Below are 20,557 nucleotides of genomic sequence, written 5' to 3'. Positions count from 1 at the left end.
AGAACTTGCTCACAAAAGCATTATCTGGCCCCTGAAGCTCAGGTAAACAACCAAAAAATGTCTACCACGTCGCCCAATCTCTGTATTATTCCATTTATCTAATACGTTTTTTATTTGCTTCTTTGTTTGCTTGTTTTTCATTCCTACCAGAGAATATACGTTCTTTGAGACCCTAAACCCAAGATACCTGTTTTGTTCATCACCAACTTCCCAGCACCATACAATACATTCCACCTGTTACAATATAAAAACCCTTGTGAAATATTCATACACATGAAAAAGTTAAGTGAAAGATTTAATCGGCATGCCGATCTAGTTTCCGCCCAGGGCCTTTAATCTCTCATTCCTAAACTAGAAACTCCTACTCTAGTTCTTTTCACGATTGCTTCCTGCACTTTATTTGGGTCTTTGTTAAAATATTGCCTTCCCAGAAAGACCACCACTAGCTGCACTGGCTTCTCTCCCTCTCTACCATTATAATTTAAACACCAAATGTGACAGCATTGACTACCTGAAGTCACCTTTCCAGTGTATTCGTTCTGTGTTCTTGTTGTCACCCTCCCCCACACTAGAATGTAAACTTCATGAGGAACTTCGACTTGTTCATCACGGAATCTCCAGAAGGTAGAAGAGGTCCTGGCACATAACACGCATCAGTGCCTGTTTGCTAAATACACAGATGAAAGTTTGAAAATTGCAGTTTTAAATTACATATATGCCCACACATGGTATCATACAAATATTGTGATACAAACAACAAACTAAATTGCTGTATGTGCAAGTAGTTTTGTTTAGTTTTGTTTTTTTGAGACAGAGTCTCACTCTATAGCCCCTGGTAGAGTGCTGTGGCATCGCAGCTCACAGCAACGTCCAACTCCTGGGCTTAGGCAATTCTCATGCCTCAGCCTCACAAGTAACTGGGACTACAGGTGCCCGCCATGATGCCCAGCTATTTTTTTTTTTTTTTATTGTTGCAGTTTGGCCGGAGCTGGGTTTGAACTCACCACCCTGGGTATATGGGGCCAGCGCCCTACCCACTGAACCACTGGGGCCAGTGCTCTACTCACTGAGCCCAGCGCCCTACTCACTGAGCCATAGGCGTCACCCGCCTATGCAAGTACTTTTTTAACAGTTAAACTTCACGCAGATACAGATCAAAAGATTGCCAAGTTGTCTCGGCACCTATGCTCAGTGAGTAGGGCGCCAGCGGCATGCGCCGAGGCTGGTGGGCTCGAGTTCAGCCCAGGTCTGCTAAACAACAGTGACAACTGCAACCAAAAACTAGCTGGGCGTTGTGGTGGACACCTGTAGTCCCAGCTACTCAGGAAGCTGAGGCAAGAGAATTGCTTAAACCCAAGAGTTTGAGGTTACTGTGAGCTGTGACAACACAGCACTCTAATGAGGGTGACATAGTGAAACTCTGTCTCAAAAACAACAACAAAAATAGATTGCCAAGTTGTATTTCTAGATGCGTCTGTGTATAAGTGGCTTATGATCAGTAAGTGGTTCACAACTACCCTCATTTGCTTCGTTTCAAAGAAAAAAATCTTTTCTTTTCTTTCTTTCTTTCTTTTTTTAAAGACAGATTCTTGCTCTTTCACCCAGGCTGAAGTGAATATCTTGTTGCAATCTTGCCTCCCAAACAGCCAGGACTACAAGTATGAAACCCATGACTGGCTTTTTTTTTTTTTTCTTTCTGTGATGACACAGTCTCACTATGGTACCCGGGCGTCTCTTGAACTCCTGGACTCCCTCCCTCCCTTACCAAAATACTGAGATTACAAGCCTGAGCCACGTTACCTGGCCAAATTTTTTTCACACAATTCGCAAAGGAAGAAAATTTCTAATCCAAAAATTCCCTCATATGCCTCCTTCTCCAAACAGCATTAAGTCATATGTCACAACAGTCTCAGATTTAAAAGGAAGAAATAACGCAAAAAGTGGAAACCTAATAAACACACGTATATGCAAAATAAAATAAAATAAAATTTTAAAAAGGGAGAAATAGATCCTCCTCTGCACTGGAAAGTCAAAATTATCACTACCACAAGTCATTAGTTACTGAATTGGCCCATAATGAACTGACTAGAACAGTCAAATAGGGAGATAGTCACTAAGATTAGATGGGTTCTAGAGAGCAGCACCCTCCCCCGCTGTAACCATTCCCAGTTAATTTATAAACACCTATGAAATCTCCCTTACAGTCATTATCTTTTAGAAGTCTTTTCTGATTCTGACATCAACCATTTGGTCAGTTAACAGATATCTGTAAAGCATCTGTTATGTAGTAAGCATATTGGAGCACTAGAAATATATCAGGGAACAAAACAGAGAAAAATTCTCATCCTGGTGGAGCTTTCATTCTAATGGCATCAGATTCACTCTAAAGACAGGTAAATGTAGAGATGGTGAATATAAGTTTGATAGATATGACTATGTAGACTCATAGATACCACAACAGGTGCAATGGGTGATCTACTATATAAATGCATACTTACTCTACATCTCCCAGGACATTCAGAACATAACTAAGGAGCATATTTGAGATTTGAACCAGGTTATGTTGCTTTCTAATTGTTTTTCTGTAACATTATGTGTACATGTTACCCTCCTAATGGTTTCCCCTTGGACAGAAAATGCGTTCTTTATTTTCTTTGTACTGTGTTCATGGGGCAAGTTGTACAGTGCCCCTAAACAGACAATGAGTTCATTAACTGATTGTTTGTTAAGTAATACATTCCATTTATAAGGTGCTTTTAACTTTTCAGAAGGCATATTCAAGGTTGGGCACGATGGCTCATGCCTATAATCCCAGCACTCTGGGAGGCTGAGGCGAGTGGAGCGCCTGAGCTCAGGAGTTTGAGACCAGTCTGAGCCAGAGTGACCCTGTCTCTACTAAAAATGAAAACCTGAGGCAAGAGGATCACTTGAGCCCAAGAGTTTGAGGTTGCTATGAGCTATGAAGCCATAGCACTGTACCAAGGGCAACAAAATGAAACTCTGTGTCAAAAAAAAAAAAAAAAAAGATGTTTTTAGTCATTGAAGTAAAAATTAGAACAGAAGGTATCAGAGGCTGAGAACAGGAGGGGAAAGGGAGGGAGAGGCAGAGATTTGTTAAATATTACAGATTTAGAGCTGGGTAGGAGTTCTAGGGTTCTTTGACATTGCCAGCTGACAATCGTTAACGATAATATATAATTTTAAATAGCTAGAAGGAGGGTAAATATTGTTTCCAACACAAAGACATGATAAGTATTTGAGAAGATGGCTATCCTAATTACCCTGATCTGATCACTATACATAACATATACATTATACATACACTGAATCGCAATAAGGGAATGAGTGTAGCACAAACAGTATGTTTGAGACAACTAGCTTTGTTTGCTAAGAGCCAACCCGTGCTTTTTGTTTGTTTGTTTTTTTCCTGAATCTCTAACAAAGTTCAGACTCTACAAGGTGCAGCCATCAGGCAATTTTAAAGCACATTAATACAACTAGGAGAAAAATGAGAAAACTTAGGACCAGAGAAAAACTCAAATCCAAGGGAACCGTCTGGATCTTTATTCAATGATTTTTAAATTTCACTTTGTTAAAATGCAGGTTTCTGAGCACCACCCCTAATCCAGACATTCTGATTCATTAGACTTGAAGTGAAGCCCAGGCAACAAAATTCAAACAAGTAGCTGCTAGAGGATTTTGATGCAAGATTTCTGGGAAACACTGGGCTAGAGAGAGCTCACCTGATAACAAAAGTTGGGAATGTCAGTCAATTCAACGCATGCCTTCCAAGTTGGACATGTTCAGGTATGTGTTGGTAGAAAATGGCTTTTACAACAGGCATAGCACAAGTGATAAGATAAGCGATTATTTCTGAGTGTTGTAGGAATAACCACTATTGCTGAGAAGTGTGGACCAGGATCTAGTTTCAGGGAGGAAAGAACTAGAGTATTCCTAATATCTTATTCCCATGATAGAATCTAGGACTGGTTGTACCTTGGAAGGTTAAAGCAACACAGGAAAAAAAAAACAAAAAAACCTCAGAATTCCAATTTGTGGGCAAAGCAAATGCTGGGAGGAAGATAATTTTGCCACTTTCAAGGGCTCACTTGTTCTCATCCCTAATAGTCCAGATCTGACTAGAAAATAGGAAAAGATAATATAAACTAAACATAAAGGCCCGCCACGAAAACCTAAATCTAAAAATCATAATTTAACCCAAAATGTTATACTGAATTATAGCTGAGGATCCTGATGTGTTTTCAAACTCCAGCAAAAATGGCATGGAAATCAAGTCCGAAGGGCAGGTGTGTTACAGAGGAAGGAACTATGAGGTGGGAGTTAATTCTGAACTTTAAGAATTTGTTTCCCACCAGGAAAGTGGACAGACCAGCATTATGCTATAACAATAATCTCATTTTAAAATCTATAACTATCATTATTTTTGCCACACACTGAGAGAAGTTCTGTCATAATCAACGCAGGAAACAAGTACAAGTGGAATGTAGCAACTAGATTTTTCCAGAGATGTCAGAACAGTTAAGTGGCAAGCACTTGAGTTACTACATGTTTAAATTATTAAATATTTTTCTTGCAAAGTATTAGGAATTGATATCTAATATTTAAGAGCACCTAGGAAAATATTAGCCTTTATTTAACCAGTAAGAATTATTTTATACGTGTGAAAATCAAGGCTGAGAGAGGTTGGTTGGTTTTGTCCGGGGTTAGGGAAATACACTTTTACCTTTCTGATTTTTAAAGTTCAAATATTTTCATTCAGTTGACTTCTCTGCTAACAAATGAATGAGTATGTCAACCCTTTGGTGAGATTTTTCACTCTTTTTATCCCATTTTTTAACCATTTCAGTAAGAAAAAAATCCAATCCATATTATCATAAATTCCAACATATCCATCACTCAGAAATGAAATTCTTGGTTCTTCTTACAATTGCTCACCCCTCACCCAAGGTTATTTGAGGCAAATTTCAGCCATCGTATCATTTCATCCATAGTTCAGCATAGATTTCTAGAATAATAAGTACTCTCTTTCTTAAAACATAGCCACAAAATACGGCTTTATAATTATAGTTTGATAATTTAAGAAAACATGACATTTAAATCACAATGAATAAGTTCATATTTATTATTTTAGTGATAATGGAATGTTCTTCTAGGTGATTTGAAACTGAAGTCCAATGATTTTTACTGACACTTTCTCAAGCATAATAATTGAAAAAAACAGTAAAATTTCCTATTTTTTATTTTTTTTAATTTTTATTAAATCATAGCTGTGTACATTAATTTCTACTCATCAAATCTCAAACTCAGAAACTTTTGAGTGAATTATTTTGTTTCCTTATAACTCTTGGACATGGGAATCATGAAATTCCCCACTTGAAGCTCCCATTTTAATTGATTATGTGATAATCAACTGAATTATTCTTCCCTCCGGAGAACGACAGAGCTTCTTGATTCCAGTGGCTAATAAAGGCTTTGGTATTGGAAGCAGTATTTTATTCAAAGGAGTGAGAATAATGATCCAAAAGCCCAACCCAGCCAGAACACACTAGTAGTCTTTAAATATCACTCTGCTTTGTAGCAAACATTGACAATATATCAGTTAAAAAAAATAAATATTTACATAATCAATAATATGATGTCTAGGATGTGCTTTAAAATAATCCTGAAGGAAAATAGTGAATTGCGGTAGAAACAAATCTAGATTGACCGTAAGATGATAAATGTTAAAGTTGAATGATAGAAGTTTATTACATTATTCTCTCTAGTTCTGCATTTAAATTCATTCAGAATTTTAAAATATATGTATATAAAGAAAAAAGGAATTACATGAAAGTGATAAAATACACACAAAACAAAATTCTCAAACACACTTTGCAAGCCCTCCTCCCCAAATCCACTCACCCGCAGGGCTAGCAAGGACTAATCAGACTGGTGTGTGTTTCATCACTGTTCAATTGATTCAAAGAACAGCAACAAAGGAGAAAAAAAAACAGAAATCTGAATAATATATAAACTGACCTGTTATTGCTACTTTGATTACTTATAGATTAGTCCTATTTAGAGCTTTTACAAAACTTGAATGCAGCCAGTTTCAAACAATATGAATTATTCTTTGGTTTCATGGGGTGACTATCAGATGTTAAAAGGAGGACATAAAATTTTCTTGGAAAATATTCCCAGTGAATAAAATCAGCCTCTGGAAAAGGAAAAAACATTGGCTTAATATTGAGAACAATTTGAAAATCCATGAGAAATGAGTCAGTATGTTGATATTTCCATAGTAAATATTTTAAAACTGAAAATGAATAAATGAAAATAATAATAGCAAGGAAAAGGTTTATTTGTTAGGGACTGTATTTAAATAAAACATGTAATAAAATAGAGGAATTCTGCACAATCCTACAAAGTGCTCCTGGTAACTAATCAATGTCCTTTTTTCAAATATTTCCCTGGAGTTGTCAGACCATGGTCTCTGTTTGGTCTGACCCCCTTCAACCATGAAAATGGACATCCTGGGAGCGAAAAAATTCTGCTCAGCCCCTGGGTCCAGTATTCACAGGGCCTAACCTCAATCCCCAGACCAGCAGACTGCAGATGGGCGCTAAACTGCCCCCCAAAGACAAAGGCCTAGTGAGGATACAGGTAACAAGCTTGCAACATCACTGCTGCCATCCTGAGAAAGGTCTTTTAAATTTTCATATCACCTTAGGTTCCAGAGCATGAATGAGGTAAAGGAAGGGACAAGAAGGGGAAGAAAGGGGGGGTGGATGAAGGAGAGAGAGAAGATAAGTTTGTGATATATGTTGTTCTTATTTAAAAGAGCAAAGATGCCCAACATCTTCTAAAGAGAATTAAAAAGTTAGAAAATTTCTCCATTATATTTTGTTTATACTTCTCTTATGGCAAATACCATATTTTACTTTTCATTTGGTTTAACTGTGTTTGTCTCTTCTGTTATATTCCTAAAGGGAAGAAAGCATTGGGAATTTATTTTAGAAATGCCATATTTGTCTTTAATGTTTGTGGGGTTAATTAATTAATCAATTAATTGATCCATTCAGGTACAGTCAGCTGACAGGTAAGTAACAAGCACCAACTACATAACCTGTAGATTGAATAATACAGGCAATATATTTTATTTCTCTCTTCGTACGGATTCAGTAATGATAGTATGCAGATTTGTTATGCTTTCCTCTTATTTTTGTTTCTTTACACGGTGGAATTTGTATATTCGGTGACTAGAGGAGTCATATTTTACACCTGTTTACATATGGCTAGAACCTAAAGTTCACACTCTACTAAATGCATGCCCATAAAATGTTGAATTCACTGTTATCTCTATCCTGTAAGCACGTTCTACCCCTGCTTTAGAAAAATATGCTTTCTAATTAATAAAAACAAAATTTTAGAAGAGTATTTTATTTCATTTTCAAACTAAGAGAGCAAGAGAGGGTTTCTCTATCCTCCCTTGTTTAGAAGAGTGCTTTTTACTGAAACAGGTCTCAGAAAAGAAAAACCCTAAAAATGAGATTTTGCAATAGGAATTGTTGGCCAATTGCATTTATATCTATATGGGATAAATATATTGCCTTGATTTAACTTTTCACAAATAATACTTTATCTTTAAAAGTTTTTGTTTTAATCTGTAAGCAAGAATTAGCCAAATCACTACTTTGAGAGCTCCATTAATGTTGAGGAACATCTTGTTTAGGACACTGAGGTTCACAAGTAAAAAAGCTAAGAACCAAGAGTATCAACTGACTTTACCAGGTCAGAGAGTGAAATCCTTAGTGAGGCAGCACCAAAAATCATGTAACCCCATAGAACATTGTCTAAATTGTACAAATCCCTTATTTGAAAACCTATACAAACATACCCAATGATCTTAAAATTTGTCACTTCAATTATTGTCTTAAATCTGCAAATATTTATTGATTCAGTAACCATAATAATATTAGCTGACTTTCTTTTTCAATCTAGTGAATTGCCTAGGTTTTTTTCACAGCCACAGTGTTACATAGTGTGGAATATATCTTAGACTCATAAATTCAGCCTGCCATCCCCAAAATACCTGAGCCTCAGGAAAGATTTACAGTACATATAAGAAGTAGCACATAAAATAGAAAAACAGCACTGAAGTTATTGAATGCTCATTAACTATTGCCCTCAATTCCAAGTATTTTTCAATCCAGTTGACACACATTTTTTGAAATTTTTAAATACAAGTCTAAGTATTACAAGCCATAAAAATAGATAATAATTATTTTAAAAAACAGTTTTGGAAACTGAAACTTTATTTGATTTTATTTACCCAAAATGAGGTTCTCTTTCCTTTTTCTTTTTTGTACACAAGTACCTCCTTTTTCTAATATTTTTTACACACAATTCCTGGAAATTTGTATTGGTGTAGGTTTGTGGAATTAATGCAACCACTGACACTTTCTAAAATTCTCCTTCAGAAGAATTTAAATTCTACAAACATACTTTATATAACAGTGAGCGTCCTCTTTACCCTTGTCTTATAAAATAATCTTTACACACTTCTGAGACATATACATATGTGTTAAATATTCACCATATCATTATTGGTTAAAAATAAATTAACTAATTTCAGAATAAAATCATTACCATTCTACTTCTGAATAAAAATCTGTCTAGGGTAATTTAAAATTTTCAAAAGAAAATTTAAATTTAAATGTCGTTTGTTGTTTTTCTGTCTGTTAAATAGTGAGCAAATTATTTGCCTCGTAAAGTACTTTTCTTGATATTTCTATCTTCTATGGAAGATACTGGGTGTAGCATTTAATACTGACTGTATGGGTACAGACAAATTTACATTCAGATTTACGAAGGTACTTTGATATTTTCAAGAACTGGTATTTACTGACAATATGCAGTGTACATATGAGTTGTATTTTTATACACAGATTCTTCCAAATCTGTTTTTAATTCAATTAGCTAATTTCAAGGAAATTAGTTTTGACAAATATAATATTCAAGTCATTGAAATTTGCAGATAATTGTTCTCACTTATGTAAAAATTCTTTAAATTCGGGTGGGTTTTGAAGTTAAATTCTAATTTTGCTTTGTTCTTTTTTCAGAAAATCACCTCACTGTCACCTGTGGAATTCCGTTATAAATGGCGTGATTTTCTTTTTCTTTTCGGGGAAGAGTCCAAGGGAGAATTCGCTTCCCAATGACCCCACTCTGCCCTGTGATTACTAAGCAATGATCCTCGGAGCAAGCTTTTGAAAGTGTATTGGTACCAGAACCGAGAACTGGTGGGTTTTGAAGAAAACATTTCTGTGTAAAATGTACTTTAAGCTAGTTTAAGATAATTCCTTTTAAAACAAAAAGGAAAAAGGAAGATGCTTTTGATGTTACCAGTGAAAGATTCGTTTCTGAAACTGCCTTGCACTGTTCATGTGGCTTGGCCCTATCAGTAGTTAATAACAAAAATATTATCAGACCTTGGGCAAAGAATCTGACCAAAGGCAGAGTGTGAGAAGAATAAGATAAATCCACCCTTAGGAATGACTCCCTTGATTGACTGGGATGATTAAGCACTTCTTGCTTAAATCTGCGGGGAAGTTTTAGCAAAGCGGGTTCCCACATGAACTAATATTGGCACTTCCACGAAGAATCCCCCAAACCAAGTAGAAAGCGCGGAGCTCCTACCTACAAAAGAGTGGACTCAAGGGGCAGGTCTGGAGGGAGGAGGGTGAGAGGTTAGCAAGGATGCTTTGAGAAACGGAATCCCTATTTCTTTCCCTTTCCTGCTCCTCCCTCGCCAAAGGGAAAGCTTGCGCTTTCTTTGCATCATTTAGTGCCTAATAATTAATGGTACCCGCGCCGGTCGCCCGTGGCCTGGGCTCAGGTTAGAGCAGCCGGCAGCCCCTGACGTCAGCGGCCTCGCTGCCTGCGTCAGGTGCAGAGCGGCCACCGGGTGGCCCGGGCCAGGGCTGCAGGGACTCAGCGGAGGAGGCCCAGGCAGGCCTGAGGCAACCTCAGAGGGGGCAAAAGGAACTCCCCTAGTGCCCGCCAGAAAATGCTGTAGCGGTTAGAACAGCAGCTTCTGTGGCTCGGGGAACTCCGGGACTCCCCAGGCTGAGGCCGGATCGGGAGGCCCAGTCGCTGTACAGGCTCCCGAGACTAGACCAAGGTGGGACTTCTAGTAAAAGAGGCCAGGGAAAAACTTCGAGCAAGTCTGTGAACAGTGAGCGTTGCCTTTCTCTCACTCTTACATGGGTCAACGTAATACTGTTTTCCATAGACGCTAATATGTGGGCCTTAAAAGAAAGGGACGCCCCGTTTCTGCCTCACTTTAGCACAACTTGAAAGCTGGTGCTTCTGTGGTGCTTCGCGTCTCTACGCTGATCCCTAGAGATCAAAGAGATCCCAGGGAAGGAGGGTGCTAGGACCCTCCACGGAGGGAAAATGCACTGGACCTCCCAGTTAACTCGCCACAACCTTGGCTCTCTCCTTGCTCTCCTATCTTCCTCCAATCTTTCCTTCTTTTCCCACTCTTCTCTTTAACCTTAGACCAGATTTTAGTGATCTCCCACACTGAGGAGTTCTCAAGTTATGGAAAGGCTTGATTTGCCAAAGGGGGTCATGGCCTCTACTGTCCAAAAAAATGTGTTTGATCCCTGCAGTTACCCATGTAGTAAAGGTAGGGAGACTAGAGTTTGGGGGAGCCACAGGCCTGCTGCTTGGAATTGAGTCTACAACAAGCTTTATAGCTCTCCTGGGCCCTATCCTATTTGGATTTCTTCGACATAGAGTTTTGGAAAATGATTTTCCTTCCCTAGAATCCCTAAAGTATCTTTTTTTCAAGATAATAGTTGCCTTTCTCATTTAATTTTCCATCTTTTTCATCTACATCGGGAAGACAGAGGGAGTAAAAGTGGAGACTCCTTAAATAAAGATTTGAGGCCAAAGCTGTTTTTTGCATGTTTTCTCCTGGAATAAATTCAGATCCCAGGAACTGCCTCTGGCAGCCTGGGGAAAACCCGCAGTGGAAGACAACAGTCAGGTGCTGATAACTGGTACAGCCAGTGCTGCCGCCATCCTGTCCCCAGGACGGCAGCTGAAGGAAGTCCGCCAGTGGAGGCTGCAGGGCTCAAAGAACCAACATGGTTTTGTATCATCCTTCTGCTTCCACCCAAAGAGGGGCTGGGGACCAGGGCAGGAGCAAATTCCTCCCCCTCTCCAATTGAGAGCAGGTGTCAGGCTGTTATTGGGGGACAAATAAGGAAAGCATTTTCTGGTGGTCCATTTTAAAAACTTAGAGCTTTAACGACAATTTAAATAAAAGAACACCTTTTCCCTTAATCAATAATTACTGGGGGAGCTGCCTAATCCTCTAAGCAAGTGGCCTCCCAATCCTGGCCACAGGGACATCTCCAGCTCCAGCCTACTCTGTGAGGCCCAGGTTCAGCTGCTGACTTGGTGGCCAGTCTGCCTTCCTTTTCTGGGCTCGGAAGGCTGGGGATAATAAGCTGAACTAAATTAAATCGAGACGTGTCAACTTTTAAAAGCCTTCAAAAACCTGTGACTAACTCCTCCCAGAATGCCCCCACTGACTGGCAGATATAAATTGTAACACTCTAGTATCTCCAGTGAGCAAAACAAAAATATACATATATGAATAGCAAAAAAAGTATTGCCATAACTGTGACATTACCTTTACAGCCTTGACTGATGCTGGGATTTCTCAGAATTGCAATCATTAAAAGGAGATGATTAGCCTTGCTTATAAGCATCACCTCAAAGTGGAGGCTTGAAGCATTTCAGGAATTATTCAAAGAAGGTTTTTTTGTTTTGTTTTTTGTTTGTTTGCTTCTTGATGTCTTTTTTTTTTTTTTTTAAGGAGCTAGGAAGTGCCTTTTACACGATGTCCTTCGCTGCTCTTTTCAGGCAGTGATTGGCCCACCTGACACTTGATTAAGCCCCAGGACTTAGAAAGATCATTTCCTCCAACACTAATTTAAGCGAAATCTGGATTCAGAATGTAAGTTTACACGCCCAGCTCGAATGTCTAATGTATCAAATCCTCGTTAACTAACGGCTGGCTCTGTCTCCGTGTCAGCCAAAGGTCAGCCCCGTGCAACAGGGCAGCGTGGTTCAAAAGCCCTCTTCCAGCATCCTGCCTCCCCATCCAAATCCATCCTTCACGTTTTAATAATGGAGCATGAAGCTCCAAATAAAATGTTAAGGTTGTATCCCCCCACCCCTCTTTTTCTTTATGTTAGGTATATGTACACGGCGTGTTCCAAGGCAACTAGTGAAAAAGTAAGTTTATTTTTTTCCAGTGGAAAGACAGTGGAATTAGTGGACAAGATAATTCTTGAAATGTCCTTAAAAGCCATGTATATTTGAGAAGCGGTGATTCTTAGAAATCTTAACTTAAAATAATTTCACAGCTTTCAAATGGAAACTTTGATGGAGATTTTAATGAATAGAAACTGCTTAGGCAATTCCTCGCCTCTGCTTTCCCTCTCCATTTTCAGAGACCATCAAAAAGCTTATTCTTAAAAGATAGCTTTAGGGTCCACAGGATCAGGAGGATTCAGGAGTGCGGGACCGGACCCTTTTCACTCTCGCCTCTCTGGGGAGCCCCGCGACATTTCTAACTATCCTGGAGTCCTCAGCGTTCGTACACCCCAGCTGCAGAGGCCAAATTGATGCGACTGCTCCAAATCAGACCAAATTTTCAGCGCGCGCTTAAGGCCACGCGTGCGCACGCCATCGCGCGACGCGTCCTCTGGGAAGGTGGCGGGGCGGGGTAGGAGAAGAACGCGACTTACCAGGTCTGGGGTCTAGATTTCGGGCAAGGTTGGCAGCTGAGAGAGGCCAGGCAGGCAGTCCTACCGAAGACGGGCAATTGGGGCAGGGCTTAGGCACTAGTGGTGGGGGGGGAACGCCTGTCCGGTTTGGGGGTCCCCTTCACTTGGCCCCTGTCGGTGTTCCCTACTGCCGTTTCCACAGACTAAGCTCGGCCTGGCTGGGGTAGAACCCAGATCCCGCCTCGCCGGCATCGAGCCTCAGCCGCAGACCTCGGGGACGCCCGAGGCAGGGAGGCGCCTCCCCACTCTCCAGCCGAGTAGAGGGGAACCGCCTGGCGCTCCTGGAAGCTGGCGGCCAAGCTGAGCAGCCGGACAGTCCGCGGCGCCCGGCCGCCGGCTTGCAGACCCCGGCTCGCTCCTGCCTCCGCCCCTCCCTTTCCTCAAGTCCCTCGCCAAATGAAAAGGGTTCTTTGGGCCTTGGCCTTTTGGAGAAGACGCGGGAACCCACGCTGGGTTTCAGCTTTCTGTGCAGAGGAAGCCCCACAGTTCTTCATCATTAGCTTAAGAATCTGTAGAGTTTAGATCGCCCTCCCCCATATTCAAACACAAAGGGACCCAAGTCGCGAAAGGGTTTCTCCCGGGGTGGCCCCTGTGGCGGAAGTTTGATAGAACGCGGGGTTATGCGCTCCTTGACCAGACGCTGGGCACTCTGGCCTCGGGACCTCACGCTAGAAAACTCGAATTCTCGCGCCTTGGACACTTCCCTCCCAGTCACCTGCCGGTGGGGGCGGGGAATAGTGGCTTCTGCCCGGTGTCTGTGAGCCTAGCGCTCGAGCCGCCATGAGTGAAGGTCAGGGAGACAGGCAAAGACGGGCGAGGGAAGCGCTCTTTGGTCATCCTCGAGTTACTGGGTTCTGAGCCTCGGAAGTTGGGTAGAAAGAAAGGCGTTGTCCTGGCAAGAACGTTTCCAAAACCCCTCTTCCAGGGACCTCAGGCTCAACGCCGAAGAATTGGAGAGCGGGAGGTATCAGGTAAAAATGTTATTTGGCCTCATAATACAGAAGCGGAATGCCTGGCTCCGGCTTTGGGTTAGACTGCACTGGGAACCGGACAGTAACCCAAGGTCTCTCCTGTTGGCAGTGAGAGGAGTGAGAGAGCAGGCTCCACAAAATGAGTCTACCTGTTCAGTTGAAAGTAAAATCTAGGGGCGGCGCCTGTGGCTCAGTGGATAGGGTGCTGGCCCCATATACCGAGGGTGGCGGGTTCAACCCCAGCCTCGGCCAAACTGCAACAACAACAACAACAAATAGCCGGGCGTTGTGGCGGGTGCCTGTAGTCCCAGCTACTCAGGAGGCTGAGGCAAGAGAATCGCCTAAGCCCAGGAGTTGGAGGTTGCTGTGAGCTGTGACTCTACAGCACTCTACTGAAGGTGAGACTCTGTCTATACAAAAAAAGAAAAGAAAAGAAAGAAAGAAAGTAAAATCTAGAAGATTGGAACATGTCGGCAGCCGCTTCTGAGCCAGGATTCCATCTAAAACACTCACAGACATAACTTTCTAGAGACACAGGTACCGTCCACTGTTCCTCCCCTTTGTTTGCAAGTGTTGGCCTCTCCACCAGGCATGTGCTTGCTCTGGAAATGTCAGAGCAAAATACCACCCAATGTACAGAACCCAAGAATGTCATCAGGAAAAGAAAGGAATAATCCGGCTCCTGAGCCCTACAGGGGGTCTCTCAGCAAACCCTCCCTGCACGTTCCCTTCTGCAGGCCGGGGCAGTTCTTCCACCATCACCACGTTTGCACCACCTAACGGGGGGACCACCCCAGCTCACAGGGCCGCTGACTAATATTATCTAGAAAGGGTCAAGTGAAAACCCTAGCACAGTAGTTCAACCTAATGGCTCCTACTCTCCCAGAGGGACGGTCGGGGGTTGGGCCACACAGACAGAAAGCAAAAGAAATTAGGTGAAGAGAGTGAAAGTGAGGGTGAGACAAAGGCAAGCAGGCTCCCAGACTGGGATCTGGGCAAGGGAAGACTCAGTGGGCTCTCGGAAAACACCACTGCCGCCCCCCTGCCACCCTGGCCGGGTTCTGTTCAGGGGCCCGGTGAGTCCAGGGGACGTCTTCCCAGCGGAACTAACGAATATGGAAACAGCCAGGGAGACAGCCCCCAGCTTGAGAGAGGATAAGAGGCGGAGGAATCATCAGTGGCCACGGTATGAACCAGCAGCCCAGCCAGCCCGAGCACCGTCTGTGGCCTGCTGGGCTCGCGCACCCCGCAGCCCCGGCGCCAGGCTGAGGGAGACCCGGCCAGGCCCACTCGGCTCGCCGTTCGGATGGTTGTGGCCGCAGCTTGCTCGCGCCTCTGCTGTGTGCCGGGGATTGTGAACTCACTTAAACCAGTGTGGTTTGAAAACATACACGTGCAGCTCCTCCGCCACTCTACTTTGGGAGCCAGGCCAGCGACTTTCACAGGCCAGAGCCTCCGCGCAGTTTCCTCCACAGCCCGCGAGCGCTGGGGGCGGGGTGGGGGAATCTCATGCATATTCATGAGCACGTGGAACCCCGGGCCACAGGCCGCGCATGCGCGCTGCTCAGCCAGCCGGCCCGGTCGATTCGCAAATTTCCCTGCCCGGCTGCGGGGAGGAGGGGGGGGCCTGGGCGGAGGTGCTACGGAAGAGTCTTTCTATTTCAGCCCCTGCACTTACACCCAAAAGCTGTTTCCACAATTTTAAGAAATTCTCCAAAGCAAAAGTTTCCTTTATGCACATCTTACCCCACCCCTGACCTTTCTCCGAAACTTTCAGTTTCAGAGGCGAGACTTTGCCCGGATGGACAGAAAAATTGAGAAAGAAGTCGCGGTGTGAGCTCTCATCGTTTACGTCCGTGTTTTCTGTAGATTAACGACAATTGTTACACAAAAGACAGACTGTAAAATAATGGTTTTTAAACATGTTTACGTTTGCTGAGGTCGGACGCCTTTCAAGGACTTCGGCGGTGGTCAATGTTTGAAAGACGCGATTGCAATGTCTTTATACCCATGCTCAAGAGTTGATTCTTGTGTGTGCCGTAGGTGAAACACCACCTGTCACAGTGACTTTCACAACCGCGGATTCTCCTGCATGTGGTTGTAGAGATTTGCCCTACAGCCATCAGAGGCAGCCATGGACAGTTGACAGTCCTCTCTGCCATCTTCACTGCCAAATGCCATTTCCCTACTAGACAGCTAAATCTTATTTCTTAGTCTTGAAAAACTCACCTTTAATATACCATCCATTGGAAACTTCATACTGTTTTAGCTCCTCGCCCTAAAGTGGAAATCAACCCTAGAAGTTGATGACAGATTTCAGCTTGCACAGTAAAAACAGCCCCTGGTTTGGCCTCCTCGTGTTGAAGAAGATATTCTGGAGCAAACCAGCCTTGCATAAATTTAAGGAGAACATTATTCCTATGTTGTACCTATAATACCATTATATTTGCAATAAACTTTGAGGAAAGGGCTTGAATGTGACATAAGAAGTGAGGATTTTTTTTATTTCTTGCCCCAAACCAGTAGATACCACTTGAAAAATAAAGATGATTGTACATTTACCCCATAAAAATCTTACTTTCTATGTCTAACCAGTTCAAATGGGTACATATTACAGGCAATGTTTGGGGTGATTAAAAAGCTAAAAGAGAATGCACCATGGGTTATATGAACATTTAGTGGGTGGACTGGTACAATTGGGGTCAATCTTTCCACTGCCACCTTATTTTCAAGAATTCTAAAACCAAAGAGAGTGCTATCATCTTCATGAAAACAACAGATTTTCTCCCTACCACGAACACACAGTTCTGAACACTGGATGCTAGGAGGCATCAAGAACTCTGTACCTAAAAGAAGAGGAGAGAAATCTGCAAGTCGTATTTTAAGTTGGAAAAAGGAAAAGAAATGTATGCTGGGCATGTGTAAGATTTATGTCTGCATATCTAGGCCAAAAACAATCAAAGGCACAAACTCAGCGCCTCTGAGTGTGTCAGACTTCATACAAATAACTCTTAGAAGTATTGTAAACTGAGTATCTGCTCTTTAAAGTCCAGGGCCTTTTCCAAGTCACATTCTGAAAAGCATTGTTCTGAGATACCAATATCACCAGCATTGACTCATAAGGGGTCCCAGACACTGATTAAATGCTGCCCTCAGAAGGAAAGCTTCTGCAAGGTTTGAGGGCTGCAGTGAGGTATTGGGGAGACATAATCCTATGGCAAGCCCTTTAAAAGTTCTGAGAAAACTCCACAAACAGATAAAAAAAAAAAATCTAAATGCCAGACTCATCAACAAAGAAGGTTAGGGTTATTTTCATTGTCAGCTAATGCATAAAAAAAAAAAAGGCAAAAGAAGAAGAAAAAAGCAAACATAAGCATATGGGGCAATTGAAAGGTTATATCTTTCTTTTGGAGGTGGTTTGCTTCTTAAAGGTTAACGTGGATGCTTGACTTTAAAAAATCAAAATCATCAGCTGCAAAAGCTTAAAGCAGTTGGGGGTAGCTTTTGAAGAAGAAAACAAAGGATCTGAAATGTTTGAAAATTACTCAGCCCCCATATAAATGGTGCTTGTGCATTTATATGCTTGCTGTATAAATGTACACATACCACAACTCATTTCTCTCCATTTCTCAAATGTGATTGCTGGTACTCAGGCATTTTCTGTTGATAAAACATAACTTTTTAATAACTTGTTAGCTGTTCTAATCATTTGATAGTATCCAGAATACAATACAGTTGCAGTATGAACCAGGACGGCCTTCTGCCTAAGTCAAAATCTACAGCTATACACAGAAACCAGCCATTTGCAGCATCTTCAGCTCCTGCTAAATAGAGTCTAACAATATATTTTGCTGTTCACATTCATGTATTTCAAAACCTAATAGCCCATGAAGAAAAGTATGAAGAATACATCTCAAGAAGCAGACATTAAAGGTACCAGCAAAATAATAGACTACATTTAAGTTGGAAGCATTATTTTAGGCAACCTATATCATTAATGAGTTTCTTTTTGTGTGGGTTTTGGAAGAGAGAATTCAATGGGGAACTGCCATAAATGTTGGCTATTATAAAAGTCTCCTTTCTGTGAGTGAGATAATTCATAAACATACACATATACACACTGTATCCCTGAAATAGTTTTTGAAAAATTAGTTGGCCTTCAAAGTCTAAATAAATACTTGAAACATAAAGTAGTTTTGAAATAAAATTACTACTGAAAATTACTTTTAAAAATCCTACTTAAACCAGATAGCATAGTGTGACATTTAATTATTGCACTATGCTACTAAAGCAAAATAGACATCAGGTACATAACAAATAATGAGACTTTTGATTCCAAATTTGTAGTAAGTTGGAAGAATGGTAAAAGCAAATATAGTCTCATCATATACTATCTTCTTAAATCTATTTACAAAATTACAAAAGTACCATTATGATTATGATTTTCATACTTATATCAGGTGATATCTGGTTCCCAATCTGATCTCAAGGATTGTTGAGGTGTTGTCTTGCCTAGAAAGATAAGCTATCTTTACTCCCCTTTCTATTTTTGACTATGGGACCCAATGTCTGGAGTCACTTCAAGTACTACGCTGTTAATTTCAAACCTCCAAGGCCAATTAGGGCCAGTTTTGGGTTCACAACTTTTTGGAGCTAGCCGCAATTCCTGCTTAAACTTCCTTAAATCTCGCCAAACATTGCAAGGTGGCGCTCTTTTCATGAAAGGTCCATATTACTGTTATAAACAATACCATTTTTTTTTTTTTTAAAGTCAAACACCATCCTCCCCAGGTCTGAATGTGCTACAGCAATGCAGCAAATCTCTTACTGCATCAAGATGATTTGTTGACTAAAAGTGACAAATAACAAGTAGCAAGAGATAAAAGAACAAGTCAACAAAGGATTTTTAAAGAGAATTTAACATTTTTATTCTGTTACTGGTCAAAATTTCCTCTAAAATAGATGTATCATAAGAAATGTTCTTACTCTGTGGGGCTTTCCTTCTCAGAGTCAGTATGGCCTGTGGCTTTCTGAACACACATAGTGTACCAAACAAGCAGGTCCACTTTCCTCTTTGCCTACAGCAAAGTCAGTTTCTGCAGCCCATTCTAACACATCCACACCCCACACCCTTGCAGCTACAGGCAAGGGCCTGATTTGTGATCTCTGGCTATGCTGTCTGCCTAATGGGGCGATCATGCAAGCTACAACCAGAGACAAAGAAGCCTGCGTTCCAACCAGCGCAGCTAACTTCGCGGAAGCAGCATAGCCTGCAAATCTATCAAACTAAACTGCAAGAAAGACAATCTGATTTAGAGAAAAGGCGTTCTGCTACAGTCATTAAGCACAAGTAATTTAGATTTTTTTATATTGTCTCCTCATTTACAAATTTACTGTATCAACGCCAGCCAATGGAACGAATTTCTTAAGTAAATGAGAAATAAATAAAAGAAGATAGAAAGATAATCAAATTACATAAAACAAACCTCTTCTCTAAATGTATTTTTGAGAGAACTAATAATAGTGGCAAAATTATAGGAATAATAACATATAATAGGAAGTAATTAATTTAAATTACCATCGTTTGAAGAAATATAAGTAAAATGTTTTATGGCCATTTACTTTTGTACAAAGAAGGAAGGCCTGGAAACGCAGGCACTGACATCCTGAAAATTACTTATGGCCGTAAGTAGTTTAATTGAAGACAACAATTTAAAATATGATATTGTAAATCTGCAACTGGGTTTCAGCCTGGGGAATTTAATTTGGGGGGCAGCAGAACCTTCTCTGCAAGTTCATTTGCAACGCTGCCAAGCAAACCCCTGAGCTTCTCACAATTCGCCTGCATTAATATTGATGTCGCCTGCGCAATCTATTTCTGTTATTTTTATGGTTGTTATTCTACATCTGCAAAGGTCATTTAAATTATACTGCGGCCGAAAATTTGTTTCATAAATTTTGATATAAATACTAATTACACTCTCTCAGAGAGCCAGCAGGGTAGCATTCATTTATCACGTTTATATGACCTGCAATGACAGAAAGGGAAGGCTGGGAGACTGAGAGCTTTCCCCGATACCCACTAAGAGGGGCAGAAGAGGCAGCAGGTTGCTGGTGAGTGAAGAAGAAATTCCTACCACAATTACCGAGATTTAAGAATCTTTAATAAGGTACGAAAGGTTACCAAACAGTTCTGGAAACTAAAGTGTACATACGAATTCTAGCCATAAATATTGAAGAGCTGTAACATGGATAAACCGGCCCTTTACATGCGGATAAATATGGAAACTAGGGATTATATACATTATGTGGTTGTAGCTTTTGCCAAAAGTAACGGACAGTTATAGTTTATATCTTTTTTTAATATCACTTTACATAAACAAATGGAACAGTTTGACACGGAGATCCAGGCTCATACTATACGAATTCTTGACAGGACATGAAACAACATTTTACTGCACTAAAGTACTTAGACTTTGGGACGAAATGTTTGCACTTTATACAAAAAAAAGCACATTAATACCAATAATATTCTGTTAGGTCGACGTGGAGACTGTAATCGTACAAAGTAATTCACATTTTGGTACACATTTACTAGAACATTCTTGCCATTCAATACAAACAGTTGGCTTTCGGCCGGCCACCCACCCCCTCCCCCTTCCCCTCCCCCTCCCCCCACCCCTCCCCAATGCAAAGACCACAACTCCACGATCCCAC

The sequence above is a fragment of the Nycticebus coucang genome, chromosome 8, assembly GCF_027406575.1.
Source record: "Nycticebus coucang isolate mNycCou1 chromosome 8, mNycCou1.pri, whole genome shotgun sequence".
NCBI lineage: Eukaryota > Metazoa > Chordata > Mammalia > Primates > Lorisidae > Nycticebus > Nycticebus coucang.
Note: the sequence above shows the minus strand (reverse complement) of the source record.